This window comes from Centruroides vittatus, unplaced genomic scaffold, assembly GCF_030686945.1.
Source record: "Centruroides vittatus isolate TY-2023 unplaced genomic scaffold, ASM3068694v2 contig_1159, whole genome shotgun sequence".
In the NCBI taxonomy this organism is placed as follows: Eukaryota; Metazoa; Arthropoda; class Arachnida; order Scorpiones; family Buthidae; genus Centruroides; species Centruroides vittatus.
The window spans coordinates 1,919,500-1,943,697 of record NW_027120745.1 but is presented as its reverse complement, the minus strand read 5'-3'; the positions used below and the strand labels follow the sequence as shown (position 1 = coordinate 1,943,697).

The 24,198-nt window shown below is 34.0% G+C and overlaps 2 protein-coding genes and 1 long non-coding RNA gene across 5 annotated transcripts in view; 2 read left to right on the top strand and 1 right to left on the bottom strand.

The window, feature by feature from the left end:
- Nucleotides 1-24,198, top strand: part of LOC136980625 (3-hydroxyacyl-CoA dehydrogenase type-2-like) — a 268,457-nt gene that overhangs the window by 8,487 nt on the left and 235,772 nt on the right. The gene's annotated exons all lie outside the window — the stretch shown is intronic.
- The window catches only part of LOC136980551 (forkhead box protein P1-like), a 69,085-nt gene that overhangs the window by 40,163 nt on the left and 4,724 nt on the right, over nucleotides 1-24,198 (bottom strand). For 2 of the 3 annotated variants that reach the window (XM_067276695.1, XM_067276708.1), the window contains exon 3: nucleotides 9,176-9,272. The gene's annotated coding sequence lies outside the window, so the exon portion shown is untranslated. Of the gene's footprint in view, nucleotides 1-9,171; nucleotides 9,273-24,198 lie in introns of all 3 variants that reach the window. The other variant, XM_067276702.1, reaches the window with a different exon arrangement.
- Nucleotides 10,889-14,496, top strand: LOC136979969 (uncharacterized). The gene is made up of 3 exons (XR_010881470.1): nucleotides 10,889-10,989; nucleotides 11,073-11,186; nucleotides 14,207-14,496. It is a non-coding gene; the product is annotated as an uncharacterized lncRNA (long non-coding RNA).

The window sequence follows — 24,198 nt, the reverse complement described above, 5'->3', positions numbered from 1 at the left end:
AGAAAATTTTAGATTTGGAAAGACGGATGAAAAAAAAATTAGTTTGATTAGACTTTTTTCTGTTGGAAAGATTCGTTTATATTAAAAAGGAAAATTGTATATTAAAAGAGATGGTTCAAAATAGGCGGAAAAATCGGGAGAAAGAATAAAAAAAAGTGCGGGGAAAAAAACGTGTCTAACTCTCTCTTAGTCTGCTTAATTTTGACGTCATTATGGCACACACAGTGCCATCTGGTAGTGATTTTTGGCAATCAACGCCCTATTCTGGCGGAGAATTAATATTTTACTACAATTCTTAATGTTTTCAAAATTAATAATTACAAAAATCACAAAACCAATTTAAAAAATATTTTTTAAAACTACCAATTACTGTCTTTCGTATATTTTACATTATTGATGAAATGGCCGTAATGAGGCTAACTTACTAATTTATGGCTTTTAAAAATTGGGGAAATTTTTAAATTTTTCGTTTCTCTATTAAGTTAACAATAAAAATAAAAAACGTTTTAATTAATAATCATAAATTAAAAGTTTTGTACAAAGTTTAACGAAAAATAATGACGACGGAGAGAGAGAAAAAATACGCGTTTTTTTCTTTCTTTCTTTTTTTTTAAGCGACATTTGAAATTTCTGAGGATTTTTCCATTAAAACAAAACCCGGCATTCTTTTTAAAATTAGCGTAAGATAAAAATGCTATCTTAAAGACGATAAACGAGAGAATTTTCGGGAAATTTATCTTATCTGTATGAGAAATTGCATAATTTTACTACGCGTTGTTAACTATGTAACGTTTCACACGAAACTTTCCGTTACATCTAATGAACTGAACATTAAAAAAAGAAAAAAGGCCTATCGAAATCTTGTGTTATCCATAATAAGTATAACTCAGAATTCAAGAGCAGCTGCACTCGTTTAAACCAGGAGAATTATCAAGAACCTCTAAACTAGAACAGATTATATATATGTATACACACACACACACACACACACATTCGTATTGTGTTAGATATAATCAACACGGGCAAAATTCGGGACGAGGTAGGGTCACCTTGGATAAATTCTAGGTCGGAGATTTGTCACACCATCACCTCATTGCCGTTGCAGGAAGGAACTTATCATTCATTACCATACGCCGGAAACTTCGTGAATGTGTTTCGACGCCAGAAATGTAAAAATTTGGATAATGCTTAATCTATAACCTATCAGAACCGAGTCCAATAGAGCGTCCAAGGAGAAGAGAATCGGTTGCATGCACGTAGGATCAGTAGATACAAGTACTCTTTACAGATGAGTCACGATTTAGCGTCCATAGCGACTCGAGACGTGTTCCGATACGGAGAAGGCCTAGGACACGCGATCATCTCGGTAATATAATTGAAAGAGAATCTTTTGAGAGCTGAGTTATAGCGGGTATAGGAGAGAGAATTCGCGTGGCGGCCTTTATATATTCGATAACTTATAGACACCAAGTTAGAGGGATGTATTCATAACGTACCGGCTGCCGGAAATCGCGAACGTGGATAATAATTTATTTGTCAAAAGTTAGGGTTTGGTAATTTCAAAACTGGTTGTAATTAATATAAACGAAACATTACACAAACGGAAAACATTAACATTGTTCCTCAATAGTTACACAATTGACTTCCTTATTCTTTAAGGAGTGACCTATAACTTAGAGGATACTGTGGAAGCGCAATTACTTCTAACGATGTATGTGACTATTTAAAAATATATTACGGACAGGTTCGGAGTTATTATTTATATATATATTTATAAACACTCCATTAGGCCTAAAACGTATTTAGTCAATTGAGTTTCCTGTTTATAGAGTGCTGATAAACATGCCAAATACGACAGGTAACTTTGGCGATTAGATAAGTTTAAAAATCATATAATTTAGGAAATTATTATTTTTTTTATTACACCGAGATAATTTTAAAATACAAGTACGTTCCTTCTGGAATCAGAAAGAGGGAAAACGAATTAATAACCGCAGAAAAATATACAAGTTTATGCGTTAAATCGAGAGTGAAACGTAATCTCGGAAAAAATCGCTTTCAAAAAATGGTACCGTTTTTGCGGTTTCAAATTGCGATTTAATAGATAGTTTAGACGAATTGGGAAAAATTGATGATGGAATCAGTCATACAATCGAATGAGCAAAAAGACCGGGGACAAAAAAAAAAAAAAAAAAGTATCTAGGACAACAATTTAACCCGTGGTGGATTCACGACAAGCGATAGTACCCCATCAGATGTGGTCTGAACTCCGGCAAACTATCAAGAAACCAATAGCAGTCATAAAAGAATCACTCCGTGCCAGTCACTGGAGGTGCCAGTTATCTGAGGGAATCACGTCAACGAACGCACAGCCAGCTATCTAGCAAGCAAGCTGAGCCAGACAAATGGTCCTGGTTAAAATGCCGCCCACAAAAACCCGTCATTTGCCGCATTCGTCCGTCCCTGCTATCTCAGCCTGGCAGATTACGTGGCTGAGGGGAGTGTGTGTGTGTGTGTGTGTGGTGTGGTGTGGTGTGTGTGTGTGTGTGTGTGTGTGGTGCGTGGTGTATGTGTGTGTGTGTGAGGAGGGAAAAAAAAATCTTGTTATGAAATTCATGATGCCCTGACAAAAATGAATGTTGGAGGCAATCGAGATGGGGTGGGACAAAAATGGGGAACGCTAAGCTGGGCAAATTTATCGTCAGCGAGCTACTACCCCCCTTCCAGCACTGTCTATCAGTACCGGGACCATCTAAGTGCTAGACTGGTCGAGAGAACTTTTTCTCTTTCCCGCCATAAAAATGTATCAGATCATATCGACTGGACGTGCAAACAAATTATGGAGGACGACACCTTGACAAATGGCGTCAACCCGAAGCGCCGATGTCACGTGACACCTCAGGTGCTCTCGCTCAACTAATCAAAAGGGGATAAAAATTAGGAGTCATTTTCGAATCGCGTGAATGTTTTGATAAATATTTTAACACTTAATTTTGTCTAAGTCCCTTTTATAAAACTAAAAACGCCTCGCGGTGGGGGGGGGAAGCCCCCCAAAAACATTTTGTTTCGATATTCTTTTCGCAGAAAAGGAGACACATTTTAATTAATTAACTCGAAGAATATTTTAACAATAAACTTTATTTATAGCCAGAAAGTTAACTAAATTATCTCCGAGTATTAAATTGAATTAATCCCGCGGATTAAGAAAACATTAGACCATATCGGCTTGTGCAGATTTGACAGACCCAACTTACTTTTAAGCCAAATTTATTGCAGGAGGGCCAGATCGGCACCTTGCACAAAATTTGATTCCGAGGCTATTCGGGATTAAATTGAACGTTGATCGATTTCTGCTGATTCGAAATGACTCTCCAATTCTCAAAACAAAAAACGCTAAATTGAGAATTCAACTTTGAGCATTTTTGAAAGTGGCGGAGGGTGATGACGACGTATAAGATTCTTTCCTTCCCCAAATATTTTCGATTAATGCGAAGAAGAGAATTTGGATCGACGAAGAAAACGGGATAAATGTCCCCGCATCCCAAAGACCTACACAATAAGGGTCTTAAATAAACAAGGCAAATAAAAAGAACAAATCACAAAAAGACAATTTTGAAAAATTTTTCTTTAAGCCGCACAAAAATTACATTTCGAATCTATTTTTGAACCGAAATTTATTATCTGTGGCGTTTATAACTTGCAAAAAAAAAAACTTACCTGTATAATAAAGACAGCGGATGCAATTCCGAGTAAAATTGTTTTTTTTTTTTTTAATGCTGTAATATCCAAGTTAATTGTTTTTACAAAATTAACAACAATTAATTTTTTTATATTTTCGGTGGAGAAATTTATATAAACAAATCTCGCCACATTTACATTTACAATTCATTTACAGATGTCTGTTTAACAGTAATCGACGGTAGAAAATGTTCAGTTTAAACAGTTCTAACATTACAGAATATCGTAACCTCGTAAGCACCGTTACATCGTTTCCCTACTTAGTCAACACCGGGAACAATTTCGCATTATTATTAATGTATATTCACGCGATTTTATTAATTATATTTATAAATATTCTTGTTTATTTCGCTTTATTTATTTTTTTCGGGCGTTGAAATTTCGCGAAGCATTTAAAACGCGCACCTAATCTCATTAACGAATTTAAAAATTCAAATATGCCGTTTAAACCAATCGTGTCCGTTCACCTATCGACGTCATCTCATTATAAACCAATCGGATGCGAGGTTTAAAAAAAAAAAAAACAAAAACAAGTACCGGAATACGGAGCGATGTCGTTTAATCATCCCGAAAACGCTTTAAAATAAAGTCGAGCGGGGCATTTTATGTACAATCGTAAACTGTACATAAATTATACAAACGAAATTCCGTATAAAAGCGTTTATATTAAAAAAAATCAAACAAGATATAGACAATGTAATTGATACGCTCTATTTATTACAACGGCTAAATGGATCATAAAAAAAAGAGGGAGGAGGAGGGGCGCATGCGCCGGTGTTCAAAACCATTCTTTTGTCAGTCTATTTCCCCAACTGAGAAAGCGGTAACAATATACTTTTATTAAACACCGGGGGAAATTAATTAAAACGAGGGGTCTGGTAGTCATAGTAACGATGTTTATACGGCCGAGGGATGGGGAGCTATGTCAACAGCATCTATCTGTGCGAAGGTTGTTTTCTTAGTCCTGTCCAGATCAAACAGGCTTGGAGCGACGGATGAAGACGTTCATAAGCCGGGATCTAGTGTAAACACAGAGAGGGGGGACACACGAAGCTGATTGTCTCCATAGCAACGGACTGTAAACTCACCATCGGAGAGATGGATGACGATGTCACCTGGCTAAGGAGACCGCCGGATTAATCCGTATCTTTTTTTTCCCCCGCCTTTTCTCAGATTGTCGATCGCGTGCGTTTATGGAAGGGAAGGGTGTGGTTGGTGCGAGTCTCACCTGCCCCATCGGCAGTAAGCAGAGTCGATTAGTGGCTCTGCCACACGCAATTCACCTCAAATTGTCAACCGACATGCGACATCCACGCACCTAAAGTCGGTATCAATACGATAAGTCACTTATAGGTGGATCTGTAGTCGTTCAATCGCATGGCTGTCGACGAGGAGTGGAAACTATGATTTATTGACATCCAGGGATCTACAAACCGTCGATCACACGCGGTTCTTTCGACCGTTTTTTCCCGCCGTTTTCGCATTCGCACGTACTACACCACAGTACAATACAATACACTTGGCTCGGTGACGTCATACGAGCGGCCGTTCAATCCGTCGCGTTGTACTTCGGCGCGATGCACGCGACAATCCGATACACCTGTCTACATTCCAGAATAAGTGCTTTTGTGTAACGTCGCAATTTTTTGGTCCTTTTTTTTCTCTCTCTCGTCTGCCTCAAAATGAAATAACTTCTATCTAAATGTTTACACACCGGACAAGTGAGAGTTGGATAATAAAAATTGTAACTTTTTCTTCCGCTGTTTTTCCCCGCCATTTTTGTTAGTGCGCCTATTGTCGAAAGATGTATTTCCATCCATAAAAAGAAAGAAAAAACTTTCATTTTCTAACACACGTTTCCCATCTTTTGTACTTATTTAACTCGGTAAGCACGTAGACCTCGTTATCAATTTTACTAGCAAAGGTTTTCGAATTTATTAATTATGAGGTAAACCTGTATTTTCTTCGAATTTATATTTTATTCATTTTGGCTATTAGCGTGAGGTACGGTCGCTTATAAATATTACAGATAAATTCCCCTTTAATTGAGTAACTTAAAAATGACTTGTCAAAATGAACGCAACCCAAAACATAATTTAGAGGCACGAAACCTCGACTCTTCCGAGCAACGTTTGTACGGAATTAAATCACATCGGTAAAAAGGGGGGAAACACCAACAAAATTGACCTTTTTAAAAACATTTTCCGTACGGTCCTCGATATTTTTACTCGGTGAATTAATAAAAAAAAAATGTCTGCTGCGGAGGAGAAACGATACTAAGTCGATGAGCTGTTAATAGATTAGAAAGCCGACTAATTTATAAATAGGAACCTGCCTTAAATTTTCGTATAAGAATAATATATAATTAATATAATTAATAATAATTAACAAATTAAGTAATTCTGGAGAAATGATGCGGGTGGACAGGTAAGCGTATAGGTATCAAGAAATGACTCAACCTAACAGTATTGATTGCCGTCTATAGCAATGTGGGGGATGAAAAGAGATCCCACGCTTGTCACGACAAATCCCACGTGTAATCATGTGATGCGGGGCGGGTCTACTAGAAGAAATTGTGATCGATCACATACAAGGGTCGGGCAGTAGATAGTTGCCCTGCTGACAACAACAACAAAAAAAGAGTGACAACATAAATTGGAAATGATGTACAGCAGCTTGGAATATTTCTGATCAAAAACCGAAACCTTTATCAACTCTAAGTTATTCCATAACTAATCAAAAGACGAGTTTCTTCTTAACCGCGTAAGCCCGACAATAACTCTGTCTTGGCAAATTACTTCCTACTTTTGGCTTTTAGTAGCGCAATACGTTCCCATTAAAAAGTGCACCGGTGAAAAGTTTGGTTACAGGATAGCGAAACCTCATTAAACTGTCAATAAAACCATCTGGACGGTCAGTACATATAAGTTGGTGGTTGCTTCTTCTTTTTCCTTATATATTATTTTTTTTTATACACATTTAATCGGAGTCGAATACTGTCCGAAACTACTCGGAGATTAATCAAAGTTGCATTCAGACAGATAGCTCGGAGAGGAGGCAAAAAGAGGAAGAAGCAAAAAAAAAAAAAAAAAAATCTAACCGAGACAGGAGCGAGCACAGAAAGATAACACTTGTCATTTGTCATTACAAGATAGGGATGGCGAGGGGGGAGACGCCATTTTTTTCGGTTTTTGTACCCTTACGGTAAAAAAAGCGAATTCCTCCCGGCATAGCAGAAATTACTGCGGGTCTCTGACGCGATACGGTTTTAAATATACTTTAGTCGACGGTTTGTTTACTACCTCTATGAACGATGGCTCCTCAATCACGTAATTTATTCTTGCCAGGACCGGGGGTGGGTGGAAAATAGCGGGTGGGATTTTCAATTTGATAGTCTTTGTAGGAGAAAGCTACAAATGAAAAACTGTCTCCTTTCTCTTGTTACTTTTTTTCCCCTTTCGGGTTAAGTAAAGAGCGACTCGATTCCCCCTAACGGTAAATTCCCCAACTAATTTCCCGGACCAACGCTATCGGGAGGGGGGGGGAAAGAGATGAAGAAGAGGAGGAGATGGAAAAAAATATATCATTTCGGACTTCGGTGTTTTGTCGCCTTTATATGTCTCATTCACGCTGCGAAGAAACTTAATCAAGAAACAAGAATCAAAAGAAAATGGAAAGAAAACATTTCCAACAATTAGAACAGTTCAAAAACGATAAAAAATAAGCTTCGGTTCCCGTTTGACGTAGAGGTTGCACGAAGGTGACTGAAGAACGAACGATCTCCATTACAATTTCTGACTTGAACATTAATGAACATGACTGAAACTTGGGTGTGGTTCAACAGAAATAGCAACAAACTCATTATCTAAGAGGTGGATAGGGAAAAAAATTTTTTTGTCATGGGTCGATTTGGTAAATAGCTTTTTAAAAAAAAAATTTAATTAAATTACAATTAAAAAAAATTTTTTTTAAAGTTAAAAAATTATTATTGGTATTGTTATCTAAACAATACATAATAATAGCATTATTACAATTCTTAAATCATTATATTTATTATTTTTCTTCAGCCTAGAAAAAATTACCTACTTCTCGATCTTTTTAGAAATAGTGTAACCGATTTGTACAGGAATATATTTTCTGAATAGGGGAAAGACAACCAAAAAAAAACAAGAAAAAAAATGGAAATTAATGAGAAAGGTAGAGGTACTTTTCAACTTCTATATGTGCATGTAATAAAACTGTCTCAAGGTTAAACTAGAACGTTTTTAGTATCTTTATTAGGATTAGGATAAGCTAAAATGCTTTTTGCTTTAATAGCTTTGTTAGGGTTGTGTGATCGTTCTTGATTAATTATAAAACCAGGGAAAAAAAGAAAAGAAAAATTCGAGAGGAATTTCGATTTTCTCGATTGTTCATCCCGCTTTTGTTGCGTTATTAACTGCATTAAATTTATTGACGTATCGCTTCCTCCGTAAGATGCTAATAAGGACGGTGACGTCCGCTTGTCAATACTCATCTACCTATACCATCATTCCTATACAACTCAATCTTCGTGGGGATATATATCTCGTACGAACTCTACCTAGGCTATATATATAATTTTATATTTATGAATTATGTCCGTTGCATCAGAAAACATCAATTTAAATATTCTAAAAAAAAATCGATTACTACGGAGCATTTAACTGCATTTACAATCTCTTCGGACAGATTTAGATGCCCTTGCCGCATATAAATATTAATTTTGATATATATATATATATTAAAATGTACTTTAGAGACCGTGACTAAGTACAAATTTGTTTATTTTATCACAGAAATCTGCACCTGGGTATACGACGGAGCTACTTACACGTGTTATTATCGTTTCTTGCATCAAAATCGAGATCCTCTTAAACTCTACGGTGGTGGGTGTCACTCGTCATTATCTTATATATATTTATATACAATTAAATAAATAAATAAATCGAATTTATTAGAACTTAGCACTCAGGCGATTCGAGCTAGAGAGCAATGTAGAGGAATGCGAAAGCCGTACGGTCGTCCAGGAGATCTTTTCAATTTTACGTCCAAGACAGGAGAAAGTTACAGTTGCGTGTGTACTCCTTACGATATCTCGCATCGTAGCTATCGCCAGGACCTTCCCGGGACGGTCGAGACTCCTCATCAGTTTAAAAGTGGAATGATGCGGAGTGTCGACAATCCTCCGATACGAAAGACATTACCTCCCATCGAAGGGTGCAGAAAATCGGAATGCCTAACCGAAACTGCCGGAATATCTGTCGATCTAACTAGGAGAATTGGCATTTCGGAAGACTAATACTTTCCAATAAACTCTTGATATCTCTCAAAATTAATCTTCTTTATATTTTAGTTTTATAATTGTGATATAAATTTACTACAAATACGAAAAGAATAAGAAAATTGGCTCACCTACCTTGAATTATTGTACGAAATATGAAAACAACCGTATCGAGACAGATAATTAAAAAACCTGCGCATCATTGGCTTGAAAATTTATGACCACAACATCACTGAAAAAAATAAATAAATAAAATGATTTTAAAAGAGACTTATTACAAATTTAATAAAAAAAAAACATAATAATTTATAACTAATGCATTTCGACTTGGCGCGTAACTTTCTTTACCTCTATCCAATGAGAATAAAAATTCATTCTTAATTAAGATAACGTTAAAGGCTACAAAACACGACTTTTTACGAACAATCAAATCGAAAATTAGCATATAAATATATTTAAATGCCTACACAAGTCTTAGACACAGATAAATTTCGTATCTATGTTGACTTTTCGAAAGAATATCCCTATTACTATAGTATAGTTTCTTACTTTTGAATACATTTCTCTTCGTTTATTTCATACTTTTGACATATTAAACTAAATAATAAATTCTCGTACTATTTTTTAATCAATAGGCTCCAATTAAACACATCTAAAGGGCTATACAGTTTCAAAATAGAGAATAAATTAAGCAAGGTTTAATATAAAAGCGCAAATTTGTCATATAAATAAATATACTATTTGAAACAAATTCGAACGAACCAAATCAAAGATATTTATTAAAAAATAAATAAATAATCAACAGAATAAAAACTCTGATATAAAACAATAGTAAATACATTAGCCTACACGGTCCAATTATCCGTCTTTGCATACGTAATATTTTATTTTTAAAAATAAACACGGAGGAGGGGGGAAAAACTCTTCGAAAACCTTCACTGTGATATTTTATTGCCGAAAATAAACATTTAAAAATTTATTTTATAACGCAATTAAGTAAGACCTTTTAAAAAAATTTACAGTAAACAAACGTTTTCTCGAATCGGGTAACACATACTTGCCTTGTTTTATCTAAAAACAAATGAGTCAATTTAATTGAACTTATAGATTTCGTTGTATAAACCGCAGCAAATTTACATATTTCTATACTTCTCCCGGACTAATAAAGAGGTATTTCTGCTAACAATTATACAATTACGAACTTAAGAAGAACAGAATGGGATGTGTATCAAATATACCTTTTATATACAGCCTAAACGGTGGAAAACGAGCAGATTTCCGTTTGTTTTAGCAGAAGGCGTTTAATTAATCGGAAATCTTTGATAATTTACAAAATTTCAAATCTAATATTAATAAATAAGTCTTCTAAAATGGCGAACTTAATTAATCAGCGTGCGATAAGTCTAATTCGTCATAGATTTTTAACGATCAAAAAGCTAAAAATTTGAAATTTCTTTAACGAAATTCAAGATTCCATCGAATATGTTTAACATTAATTGTTTAATTAATTCTCCGGGTGTATAAATTTAAGTAATAATTAAAAAAACAAAAAAAAAAACAAATTTCAATCCCTAAATTTGTGGCTATAATAATAATTTTTATGGTTTAAAAACACGAGAAATAAACACACGGAATCATTCTAATTGAAATTTGTGTTTTCGAATAGCAATAAAAAAAAAAATGCCCGTAAAACAATTTAATTCGAAATTTTATAATTAACTGTTTACTCTAAATCAATTAAAATACAGAATTTTCAATTTAAATATTTTTTTCCCTTCTCTTTCTTTCTTTTTAGAAAAGCTATTCCTAAAAAATTAGGATAAATAAAATCGATTTCGGTGTATAAAAATAAAAAAAAAACAATACAAATATAGGCTACGTTAACATAATAAGGAACGAAGTGTTATCTAGAAAACTAGCCGGGCTTATCTACGTAGGAAAAATTAATAGTTCGTAAACTAATCTTTATTACTTTACAATGAATTTATATATATTTTTCGTGAATAATTTTTGTAAATAATTATACATTTAGTATCGATTTTTCAACTTATCCATTAACGCCTTAATGCTCACGAATACAAAGAATCCTAGAATCTATTTAATCCAAACCTATTATCTGTAGCGGCCATTTTTAATAATCTATCAGGTCTTTTTTTTTTTTTAATCTAATTTTGAAAAGTAAAAGGAAAAAAAAAGAGAGAATGTTATTTTATTAACAACAACCGCAATGATTTCTTCATCATTCGTTTCCATTAATTTATTAAAAACATTTTCGAGATCGCGATCAATCTTGTTTGATTATAATTTCGCTTACAGGACAAACTAAAAAAAAATAAAAAATAAAAATAACAATTTCGGAAAAATTTTTTATTCCACATTATTAAAGAAGTAAATTTAGTTATATATATATATTTTTAAAAAAAATAATAATAATAATAATTTTTTATGGTAATATTTTTCACGCATTCTTGTAATTATCGAAAATAAACAGAATGTTTAATCAATTTTAATTACACTTCAAAGCAAATTACAAAACAAGGACGGATACGGAGATAGTAAAATTGTAATTTGTCAAAAGGAGGGATTTGGGCGGAGATTTATTCGTATAAAATTATAACTTCTATCCGTTTTAAACGTTCCCGTTTATTTATTTTAACGTGATAAATTAATTTACTAACCGAAAAATATCCGTAGAAATTGGCATTGGGAGAAGAAAGCCACCGAATTTGTGAGGGGCAAAAAATACGAATCGGGTCGAGAATTATTATATTGGTTATATGGATCGTAATTTTCTATAGTTTTAGGGGTGTAACGGAGGCTGGGACTCTATTAATCAGTCTGTATAGCTCCACGAACTCGATAAATCAGTCACTCCGGCTCTTACTCTTGGGCTTTCAATTCTTCCGATCGAGCTATCGTCTTCAATTTTAGGTTGAGTAGACAACGTGTCAAACCGAATTCGTGTCATTGCCGTGAATCATTCCGTTAAAGGCTCTATCGGCTATTTTTCTATACTTTTTTAGAGGAATAAAATGCTTCGGGGAACCTAATTAAATAGTTCCTTTTCCTCTCGGTCTTCCCATTATTCCAAATCGATAGCTATTCCTGTAATTTTAGGTTAATAACAAAGAATGTCTTCGAATGTATAAGGAGGCTGTTTCTAGAAAAGAAGTAAATGCCGCGATAATAATCGTATTTAACGAAATCTTAACAACATTAAAATTATTACCTTTTAATGAATGTACTAATTATAATAAACACAATAAAGGAAAAAAATGGACGTCCTCCCCTCCCCCCGCTGTCGATCCGAGGCAACAGAAGGGGAACAAAGCAGTCCGAAGACCAAAAACAAAGCAAAAGTGCTGAAGAGGATCTGATCAATTCCACTTTCGGTAACAGATTAAAGCCAATTAACGTAAAAATAGTGGTGAGTATTAACTATATTTTTGTTGTTACGATCCTGTAACGTATTACCAGAGCAGGTGACGGGGCCGGTTACAAGCGTCGGTCATTTAGTTAGCCTTTAGCGTGTCTAGCTTGGTAAGTACTTAGAGCCAGATGTCACCAGGAAGACGTGGTTGAGACTAGGGCCGATAATAGGGCAATAAAAGTCTTGTATTAGAGGATAGAAAAACGACGGTACAAACTTTTCTGTGATCGCGTACTAACAGCGACCTATGACAGAAACTGTTTTATTGCTGTCAAACTCCTTGCGAGTGGTTTGCCAGTAAAACCGAGCGAGGCAAAGGGAGGGTAAGAAGTCTCTTGTTTTGCATACGAAATTTAGAATTCATAAGATATTCTTGCTTTCGATTCGGTAAATAACGGAAAAGAATGTTTGGCCCCGGGCTTAGGTTTTGCTAATGGATAAGAGAGTATATCTTAGTCCGGACGGCCGCATCTTCCATTTGTCGTTCGCTCTATGTAATGGAAGATGGTAGAAGGTTAATTATATATCGTAGAAGATACTGATCGGTTAGATGCGGTTTCCGATTTCTTCCAGGAACTTTTTTCTTTCTTTTCCCCAGCGAAAAGAAACGATTGACGATAAAATTAAATGAGACGGTAATATCGAGTCCCAAATCTATACGAGTCGGTAATATTGCGGAAAATAGTTGTTACTACCGAAGGATATATATGCTATACATACACATAAATCACGGAGTTTTTCGATAAAACTTTACAATTGAGTAACGCTAACACGAGTAATTAATCCTTGTGCATCTTTACTTAAAGGAATTACCTCAACTAAACGTTCTTACAGCTTGTGTAAGAATTTCATTTCACTGTTTCCACTATTATTTCATATAAAAATTTAAATCCATTATTACAAATATCAATTTATTCTGCAGTTAATTCCTTATTGCACATTCGTATAGCCTAAATAATTAAACTATGTTTAGTCTACTCTTAGCAGAGCTTACGATTTTAAGGTACGGCACAAAAACAAATTCGTGTCGTGTTACAATTAAATGTTAATATTTTATAAAACAATATTAGTATTAAAAAAATGACCAAAATCTATTGTCGAATCCAAAGGAAAACGAAAACTTCGGGGATATTTTAATTCGCTATAAACAATGCAATTTTCCGGAACGAAATTTGATTTCATCGGAGATGAAAATCTCCCTCGGGTCACTTTCAATTCGATGTTGTTATTATATGGTCTACTTAAGATCTAATGCAAATCAGTTTCCTATACAGGTATACAATTTTCTATAATCATTTTCTATTTATTATATAACTATAAACAAGCTGAATGACCTGTTATATAACTTAATAGGAAGCTGAACTTTTACGTACGTTTACCGGATGATTAAATTAGCTAAAAAAAATTTAAAGGATAATTTTTCGATCTTTTAAATTATATTAAATACTACTAGATAAAACGTGTGTTCTATTGTTTTTTATCAAGTTTTTTCTGAACGAACAAAGAATGAATACTGATGATTGCAAAATGCAACAATTTAACTTCTCCACTTGAGAAATATATTTATATCCTTTTAGTAATTAAGAGTTTAGAGAACTAATAATTAAATCCCAATTTTTGTTTTTTGATCTTCCCTCATTCTTTCAGTCACTCTCTTTTTTTAATTATCTCGTCTTCCGAAGAGATGTTCCGCGCCGTTATTATTATTATTTTTTATATCTTTTTTCTCTTTTTAGATCTTCGTTACCGTCCGAGCCCCAGAGAGCAATTAGACCAGCCATTTTCAACCGCCGACCAAACTCCCTGCGGATAACCAAACAGTAAGGTTAACCGCTTCCCATCATGTGTATTGTCGGGTCATTTGTCTTCCAGCCAGCAACCGGAGGGCCAGAATGCTCGGACTCGGTCACTGATACCTGTATTACGGGCGTAGACCGCCTTAACAATAGCGCAGGAACCGTATAAGAGCTATGACATTCCTCGATCGAGTCGTGCTAGGTAATAATCGGACCCTCCTTAATAGAGTCGAGCCGCAATCAGATTCTCTTTAGTAAATTTGGAGTCAAATAGAAAAACCGTCGAGGTGTTAGAGCCGTAAAAGCTTAAAATTAATGAAATGTTTTCTGATTTTCTATACTTAAAGCAAAAAGCAAATAGTTTGTAAAGATCAAACCTTGCAAAATCGGACTGATCTAAACTGTTTGAGCTTATTAAGACTCAAACCTTTTGAAATAAACAGTGCATTTAAGCTTTCCACCCTTCTTTCTACGCTGTTTTCACATTTATAGTGCTAGAAATCAACGTATTTAACTAATATTACATAATAAGAAGAATCGAGAAAGCTAACAGCATTGTATTTAACGCTTTAAGTGTTTTAAATGAACTTATTCCAGCAAAAGAAAGCTGTTATATACTGTATATAAATAAAATCTAGAAGTATTTATATCTTATAGAAAAGTATTAAGATTTAAAACTCTTAGTGTTAAGCCTGTTTACGGCAATAATAGCCCATAATGGGTACAAAATCAATACTCTCGATTCACTTAAAAAAATCAGGCACTTTAGCCACAAATATGAGCCTGGATAACTCTCGACCGCTATTTAGAGATAGTGGAAAGGATGTATAAAAGATCAAGTTCTCTTTAGCGATAGTGTCGAGCTTGTATAATACATCAGGCCCTGTTTAACGAAGGTGTCGAGTCTGTATAAAAGTTCAGGCAATCCTGGATAGAGTCGAGAGCGTATACGGTGATCCAGTTTCACCCCTGTAAAGGCGTCGCCAACTGTAAGACACGGCAGCGAACGGAAAAGCGAGACTCGCCAGTCGGATTTTTAACTCGAGGAACCATAACAATAAATCAGAATTGCGAATCATCAAAAAATAATAATAAAAAAAAACACAGCATCAAACAATTACATTCGATAGAGAAGCGTGAATTGGTGGATCGACTACAGATGTTCCGTACGTAAGCCGATCGCAAGGGGTCAGTGAAGAATCGATGGCCAGTCTGCTGAGTCAGTGAAAAACCATCTAACTTTATACACGGCGACTGAAAACATAAATTTCCGATCATTCGGCTACCGACAAGCTAAGCACATTTCGGCTATATTTGGTTGCACTCAGCATCGCGGACTATTGAATAAATCAGCATTAAACGCTGATGAAAATTTAATGCTCGAAGCAACGGCACTGAAGTAGCATGTTTATAGGTATGTTTTATCAGCAGTGTGACTGCGGCTTGCACTCATAAATATTGATTTCTCCAAGAATAGTCTCCCGACCCGTGCTCCGCCTTCGACTGCTTCGAAAAAAAACGAAAAAAAGGAAAAAAAAAACGGCGGAGTTACAGGGGACGGAACATGAAAATATGATCAATTGTTTCTAATTGCTATCAGTACGGAGTTACCTTCCCCGCTGCTAGTTATAGCCGTTATTATTGTGGAGAGTTGGCACACCAATGCACTCCATTTGTCACTAAGTCTACCTTAAGAATGTATGGCCGATCCTTCTCTTCACTTTTTTGTTTCTCCCCTTCTTCGCTTCTTTCGATGGCTAGGCAATCAGTCCTCATTTCTTCTTATTTGTAATCTTGTCCTCTGGGTGAATTTGTAAATGGTGCCGAAAGGTTGGCGAGTAGTTTTTTGAAAAAAAACAAACACGATTTTTTTATTTTATCGTTAAGCGAGTAGCTTAGCTAAAAACGACAATTTGTCTGCCTTCCCTCTGTCAGGATACGGCTACTTTCGACTCGCTAGTTGTTCCACTAGTTATATATAACTTATAAAGAAGGAAAAAAAAAGAAATGAAATACTAGAACTAAAAATTACTCTAGCATAAAAGGAAATAAAAAATAATAATAATAAAATAGTGAATAATTCTTATAATCCAATAGTAATAAATAGAATGTTTTAACCATCCGACTTGCCAAATCTAGTAAGTTTTAAGCTTTAAAAACTTCGCCAGAGACCTAAAAGTACTAGGCCTACAGAAAAACGTTTCTTAGGCCCATCATTTTATGCTTAACGCTATCATTTCATTAAAAAAATGGTGTATAAAAGATCAACTTATAAAACAAAGCCTAGGATCATTAGATGATTATAATGATGCTCCAGCTCTCCCAAGAAGGTAATTCCTACACTTTTCCTAGTCGGAGAGGGGGAGAACTATATTCCTATTTAAAAAATATATACTAAATTTGTATCCCCCTCGAAAAAGAATTGAAATATTTAAAATAAAAACAAGAAAGTTTAACTAAGAATATCTGCAGAATATACATTTGTTATCAACTAATAAAAGTTTTGCTCGCGCGATGAACGAAAATTTAAGTGTTATACCGACTTACAAGCGAGAAACGACAATAAGTTTTTATTATTTCATACATAAATTTTATTACGTATAAACAGAGTGCAATAAAAAAACAACTATACAAGAATAAAGCATACAAATGTCTTCTTATTGTCTAAAATTTAATAACGATAAAAACTTTATAATTTCCGAAATTATAACACTATAAAGGAAAAAAAAAAACACACACCCCGTTTTTAAAATATTTATATAATAATTTAAAAACATTAAAAATAAAGTTACGCCGGTCAATTTTGATTATATTAATTATTCTTAAGAGTAGTACAAAAGACACGCACGAATTTCGAAAAATACGGTAAATAAATAAATATACATACATATAAATATATATAATTCATAGAATTAGTTAGGCTATCGTTTTGTCAAATCTGAAAAATGTAATTCGTATTTTTTCGTGGAAAAACCAAGTTAAAAATAAGGAGAAAACGACACAACACGAAATTAATCTCTCATCTGGAGAAAATAATAGAAAATATTTTAAATACGTGTTAGTAATACGAGCAAAATATATATTTTTTAATACGTAGAAGAGAAAAAAAAAAAATTGAATTCCCTTCTAGATATAAATTAGAAATTTTGCCAAGAAAACAGGGGAAAATAATGCAAATTGAAATCGAATTTTTCGAAATTTTACTTAGACTTAATACAGAAATTTTCTTTATATTTTCATATTGAAAATTTTCTTAGCTTGATATATAATATTTCCCTAGCTTTGTATAAAATTTTTCTCGGCCGCGTATCGAATTTTATATCTTCTTAGCTTTTTCTTAGTTTGATACGGAATTTTACTTAACTTGACTCCGTACTTTTATTAAGATTGATACCGAATAATAGTTATCTCCATATCAAATTTTACCATAGCGTAATGTTTATCATTTCCTACTACCGAAGAATTTTTTTTTTTTTTTTTATCGTATTTTATAGATTTCGAGGTAAATAACGGTGTAAAAACGGAGAGACTTACATTCGAATCTTGTCGGGTTGCGACCTAGATCGATAGGATTTTCTGCTAACAATATGAGTCACGCCTATCGTCCGACGTTTAAACGTATAACAATGGTGTGCGGGCCCAATTTAAAAGATACTTAACAAGAACGGCGTTTAAAAATTTCATCGGTTTTATCCGTTATGCGGACACTGGGCCGTAACAAGTACCGCATAAAAACTATATTGGGAATGTTTTTCGACTGGGTTTCGGCTTTTAGACTTAGCTAGTGAGTATCTATCGTTCGTTATCGTCTCCTTAAATAATTAGGTAGCGTAGTTTTATTATTAATAAACTAGAGTGAAGTCGGGCATATAAGTCAACGTTAAAAGGAGCTAGGATATTTTCTGAATTTAAAAATTGAAATCGATTTTATTCAAGATATTGGTTCCAAAATGCCTTTAGCTCGATTTTCCTAAATATTACAAAGGATATTTCATTAACATGAAGTATTCATACGCTCTGCGAATAGATGGCTCATTAATATTGCACTGGAAACGGACGAGCGCTTCTCATGCTGACGCACGCTTCCAACGGAAACCAAGCAATGCCCAACTCGCATACAAACCCGCTTTTTTTTCTTCTTTTTTTACTCTTTTTTGTTTACTGTTTGTTTATAAAAAATGCAATATGAATCAGTTTTAAAGCTTTATTATCGCTTAAGTGGAGTCAAAAGTGGTCTAACACTTCCTGCCAGCGCCGTAACCGTTAGGATTTTTAACAGTAAAAAAATAAAACAAATCCATATTTTTAACAAAATAACAATTTTATAGAAAGTTATTTTCTTTTTTTTCCCCTTCTTCTTCTTATAATATATTCTAGTAGTTCTTTTTTTCTTTTGTTTGTTTTTTTTTTAAATAATTTGGAATTCGAGTGACTACAAATCAAAGTTATAAATTTATTTTCTAAAACTTTACGGATTGTTTTAAATAAATAATAGACCGTCTTGTCAATATTTTATTACCAGAAATGATGAATATTGAAGTTCAGTCAGTTATCGGAGTCATCTAACAAGACATTCGACAACTGAAACGTAGCTGATCTGTAATTGAATTTCGTACTAAATCGAATTGGTAAAGTACCTTTTGACACATTTTGATCTACAAAATTAATTTTAAAGCGTTTAACGAGTCTGGCAAAGTTCGAGTTGTGTTTATCTCTACTATAAACAATGCACCAACTCGGATATTTTTAGATTTCTGCTTTGATCAAATATTTTTCCTAGTAAATTCGGTAAAATATAGATATATGTACATATATTCGAATGTTTACAGAAGGAAATTTTTATTTTATTTTGTAAAATAAAAGAAAAATATATAAACTAACCCGTTATAATCCAATTATAATATAATTTCGGAGCCAGGATTTTAGATTTTTAGAGAAAAATATTGTATAAAACGGCATTAAAAGTATAATTTTCCGAGTATATTAGTAATTCTCGACATATTTTAAAACGTCTGTGAGCAAAATTTTATTGAAAGAAAAGTCGAGGCCACTAGCAGAAACAAATGCTTGAACCCTGACGTGAAGGGAATTGATGGATTTATCTTCGGGAAAGAAGATCGCAACCATAATTCAACCCCGCTGAGGCTATTAAAACGATAGTATATATATATATATATATATGTATATATATATCCTATCGAAATTAACAAACCTTGAAAATCTCGAATACTAAATAATCACTGCAAGAACAAATTCAAGCTTTAACAATGTCGTCCTAATTTCTAATACAGAAGAAAAACCCTACGCCGAAGAGGGTAAAAATCACTCCTGGCAATAGAAAATTAAGTGATATAGCCTAGTTTCCTAGCAGAACAGTTTCGTGATAGAAATTATTCTTAGTATCCATCATTTTTTTTTATTATTATCGTCACTGACGTAGCCATTTTCTTCTGGTATTTAAGCGATAAATGTAATAATAACATGTTGGGTGCCGCACATAAAAATATTTATTGCAGCAAAACATATAAAGAGAAACCACTAACAAATTTCGTTTCCATCACTCCAAATTTAACTGCAGAAAGGTGAAATTCTAAAGGATTAATTGAGTGAAACACAACGAATTTATGATCCGAATTTGTGGAAAATTTAAAACGTAATTATTTCCGATTTTTTTTTTTTTTTTAATATAGAAGCCATACTAAATCGAAAAATATACGTTTATACCGGCCCAAATCTATAGATTAAGAAGCAGTTTCTGGACACTACTTAACAAAGACTAAAATCCTATAGGCCTATTTAAAAATTCCGAATCTTAAAACCGAATTTAATAAGCAAAGGTTCTATATACGATACTAAAATGAATACTTAGAAATTCTGCACTTTTATTTAAATCAACATAGACAAAAATTCTATATCGGACGAACTTAGAACTCAAAATATAAAATTTCCTTTGATTTACAAAGCGAAAATATTTTTAAATCGTAATGCAATTGTTTAGATGTACGGTACATAAAATACTACATACATATATGTATATAAGATAATTAAAGATTATATAGCCTGCTATTTAGAATTTCAAAATTTTCCTCGTGTAATGGCATAAACAATGACGATGCATAATACACAAACAAATATACATTCCATGATTTTGATTTTATGGAATGAACTTTCTATTATTGCTATTATTATTATTATTATTACTACTTTCGTTTCGGATAATTATTTTACATAATTTGTTTTGTAATCCAAAAGACTTTATAACTGAAAAATCGAGCGAATAAAAGCTTTAAAGATATCTTTTTCGAGCCTTAAAAATAGCTTTCGACAGTATTACAAAGTTCTATTCGACTTTGAAACGTTACGCAAGTAATTCTGAAAACAAAATAACGTATAAATATGCGTATATCCGTTGGTAATTAGCTGTGCGTGATATCATCATCATCCAGACTCTACTCGCAACTGTAAACAAGCATCGCAAACAAAAAACTGTCAAAATCACAGATATTCGGTGTTTAGACGACACGCGAGTGATCGAAAGTAACACAATGCAGGCATCCATTTGTAACTCGTTCCTAACTTAAAGATTACCTGGCGAATTGATACACCAATCGGAAGAATGCGGTAGACGATTGCACTGTAGTAAATCTATATTCTAGGCCAATTTAGTAGGAACGTAAAAGACCACAGATGCATAAAAGTCTATTAATTTTGTTGTCCCGTACAATATTAGGAGGCTATTAAATATATAGTAAGCGCATTCTTTGGAATAATTATACGCACTTCTGTCCTTACTCCTTACTTGGATCTTCTCGTCTCGCCGATGTTCTTAGGCTTGGAGCTTCCCGGCTGTATTCGTTTTACATTCTAACGTGTAACGTAGAAAGATATTGCGCATCTTTTATGTATTTTTTGGCTTAATTTCGTAACTAATTTAGTTAATAATGCGAACGGAGTAAGAGACTAAAGACGAAACACGAAAATAAATAATTAAGCTAATATTAGAAATGCATAATATATATTCCTGTACGGTTTGAATATTTTAAAGAGTGATTTGATAGATAACACTGCGGCATTCCACTCGCTTCTCTACCAAACCGATACGTGACTGTCAACCATCCAATAACCTGCATTAGCAATTATATAAAACATAATATAAAATTAATGAGTATCTTAGAGAGGAACATAAATTGGCAACAGTGATGGGGCATGACTGAAGTAACGCCATCTGGTGAACCATAAACCAACTAATTAGGCCGTAATTGCATCCTTAAGGTGTCAACGGGTCTTAAATCATCGGGTTCACGACCGCATTGATCACGTGGCCGAGACGTCACTAGCCCAAGCGTGACGTCACCGCCTGGCAGCAATTAGTGACTTCGCTAATTACATGCTGATGTGACGACGCACTGTGCGGAAATGTGCGATTAACCCGGAGCACAACTGAATGACTTCATTTCTCTTCTGAATATAAAACCTAAAAGTTTGACAATGACGACGTCACTTCTAGTGTCAAATACTCCAAGGAGTCTATTAAGGCTGCAAATGAGTGAGCCAACAAGCTTATCCTCGCCGACAACTGATTGACAGTCCCGGCTACTTTCGATATTTCTCGATTTCCTACTTCCAATGTCGTATCGAAACATCCTCAAAAGCACCCACTTCCTCTACGTATTTTCCATAAAATTTTCAAAAGACCGACATTTTATATTTTCTCTCATAAAAATTAAAATTCCCCGTTAGTATTTGCATAGGTTTCTCCGAGAGCTTATATTTAGAGTGAATGAATCTCCATGTGTTACGTAAACTGTCCGTCAAATATATACACACACACACACATATATATATATATATATGTTATTCAAAGCTCGGTCCATTCCTACAAAACAAGTTTTTACCAACGGTTTTGATATTTTATTTTTCTTTATAACAACAGCGAATCGTTGCCACGCAACCTTGCATTTTTACAAGAAGTGAAATAATCCTATAATCTATTAGAAAAAGTCAAATTTGTCATAAATACGGGCATTTTTCCGTCTTGTTTCTTTATTTCTGTCTACTGTAAATCTATTCGAAATTCATTGATCAAACCCCATAAAACAAGGATCAGCGGCGGTCCAGGAAACTTGAGTTAGAAAATACCTCGCGGACATCGGGTCGACCAAAACAAGGGGGCCCACATTTTCAGATCTCATCTCGGAGGACTTAGACCCCGTCTTTGAATGTCACCGCTCGTCGCCATTATCGAACAAGCGATGTGTACGGACCAGTTGCTAAATAACGTACGAGCATCCAAACAAGCGAGCGAACAAACAAACAAACAGCGAGACTTTAGAAGGTCGGACAATACGAGAAATGTATCTGGTAACGAAATTTCAAATGTCCTTCGATTTCTAGTTTTAATAACAATTGTCTTCTTCATGGTTTGGTTGTTTCTTTCAGACAATAAACAACTTATTATTGTTGACGGTTCAGCAATCACTGGTAAATCAAAATTAAATGACGTCATACTTTAATTCAACTCGATAAATTCTTCTTTGAAAAATTAAATTGCAATAAATAACAATTGCATTATTTATAAATGTCTATTTAAAGACATTTGCTTCTATTATTTTAAGAATAATTTTAATTAAAACAATAATTAATCGCATCGATACGGCGGTGTCATAAATCTCATTACGGACAAAGCCGAAAAAAGATTTGAAATTTAAATCGACCAATCGGCGACGGGATCGTTCGGACACCACCTATGATACAAAAACTGCAATAATTACTTTAAATATCACACTAAGAATATTAAGAACGTTTTAAATATTTCATGTTGGGAGAGAAAGAGGAATGAATTTTTTCCGCTTGGTTTTGTGCTAAACTTTTTTCTTCTTAACGTAATTTTAACATAATGGCGTCATTTAAGTGAGCAGTCAGCGACAGAAGAGATGGACAAGTTGATCAAGTTAGGGGGTTTGTCTCGGACTGTGTTCATCTTTAATGCCGCTATTATCATGTTAATGATGGTAAAATCAGTGCTACTCGGTGGCACGAGTGTGATTATCAGTCATTCTGCCATCACTTTGCTATTGTCGTGTGAGCTCTGGTGTAAACTAGAGTCACGTAATGAAGAATTTTTTTTCCTTGTCTTTGTGGTTTCGGGACCGATATCATCTCTGGGCTTTTTTTTTTTTTTTTTTGTTCGTTTCGCACGTTCGATTGTCTGGCATGCTACGAGAAACAGGGGAATTGCTTACCGGTGTGTATATTCTGCACCTACACCTTCGAATGTGCAAGATGGCTTACCGTGTTTGTAAGGATTTTCGATTCTCCAGGTAATATCTTCTTTTTGAAAGAGAATGTGTTAAAAACAAGGAGCAACACTGCAATTTCATCATCGGCCGCTGGGAGAGAGAGTTTTAAATTTTAATCAGTCACTTTTTCTTTAAGCGATATTTTTAAAAGAGAATAATTTAAACTAAGTGGAAAAGTTAATGAAGCCTAATTCTATTAGGGCAGATAAGCAGATTCAAAAAATAATCGCACATTAAAGCAGAATATTAAGTTTGACTGTATAAAAAATTCTTCAATTTAAAGAGATTAAAACCTATATAAATTGGAACCTCCATTTCTTTAGGTTTCTAACAATTTACATACACATTACTCTCATTCTTGATCTAGATTGTCTTCCAATCACTTATAATATTTTTCACATAATTGAAATGTTAAAAACTCTTTTAAAATCATAATAAGAAAGAGAATCTCCATTAAAACAACACACGGCAAGGGTTCTCCATCTACGTCACACATTGCCACTTCTTCAAAGAAGACGTAGATTTCGCGGCCTCGCAATTAACTCTATTGATTTCATTAGGATTAACTCTTCTTTCGGCCCCGTTACGAAAATTGACTCCGGTTAAATTAATCCCGATACAAAGTTAAATACG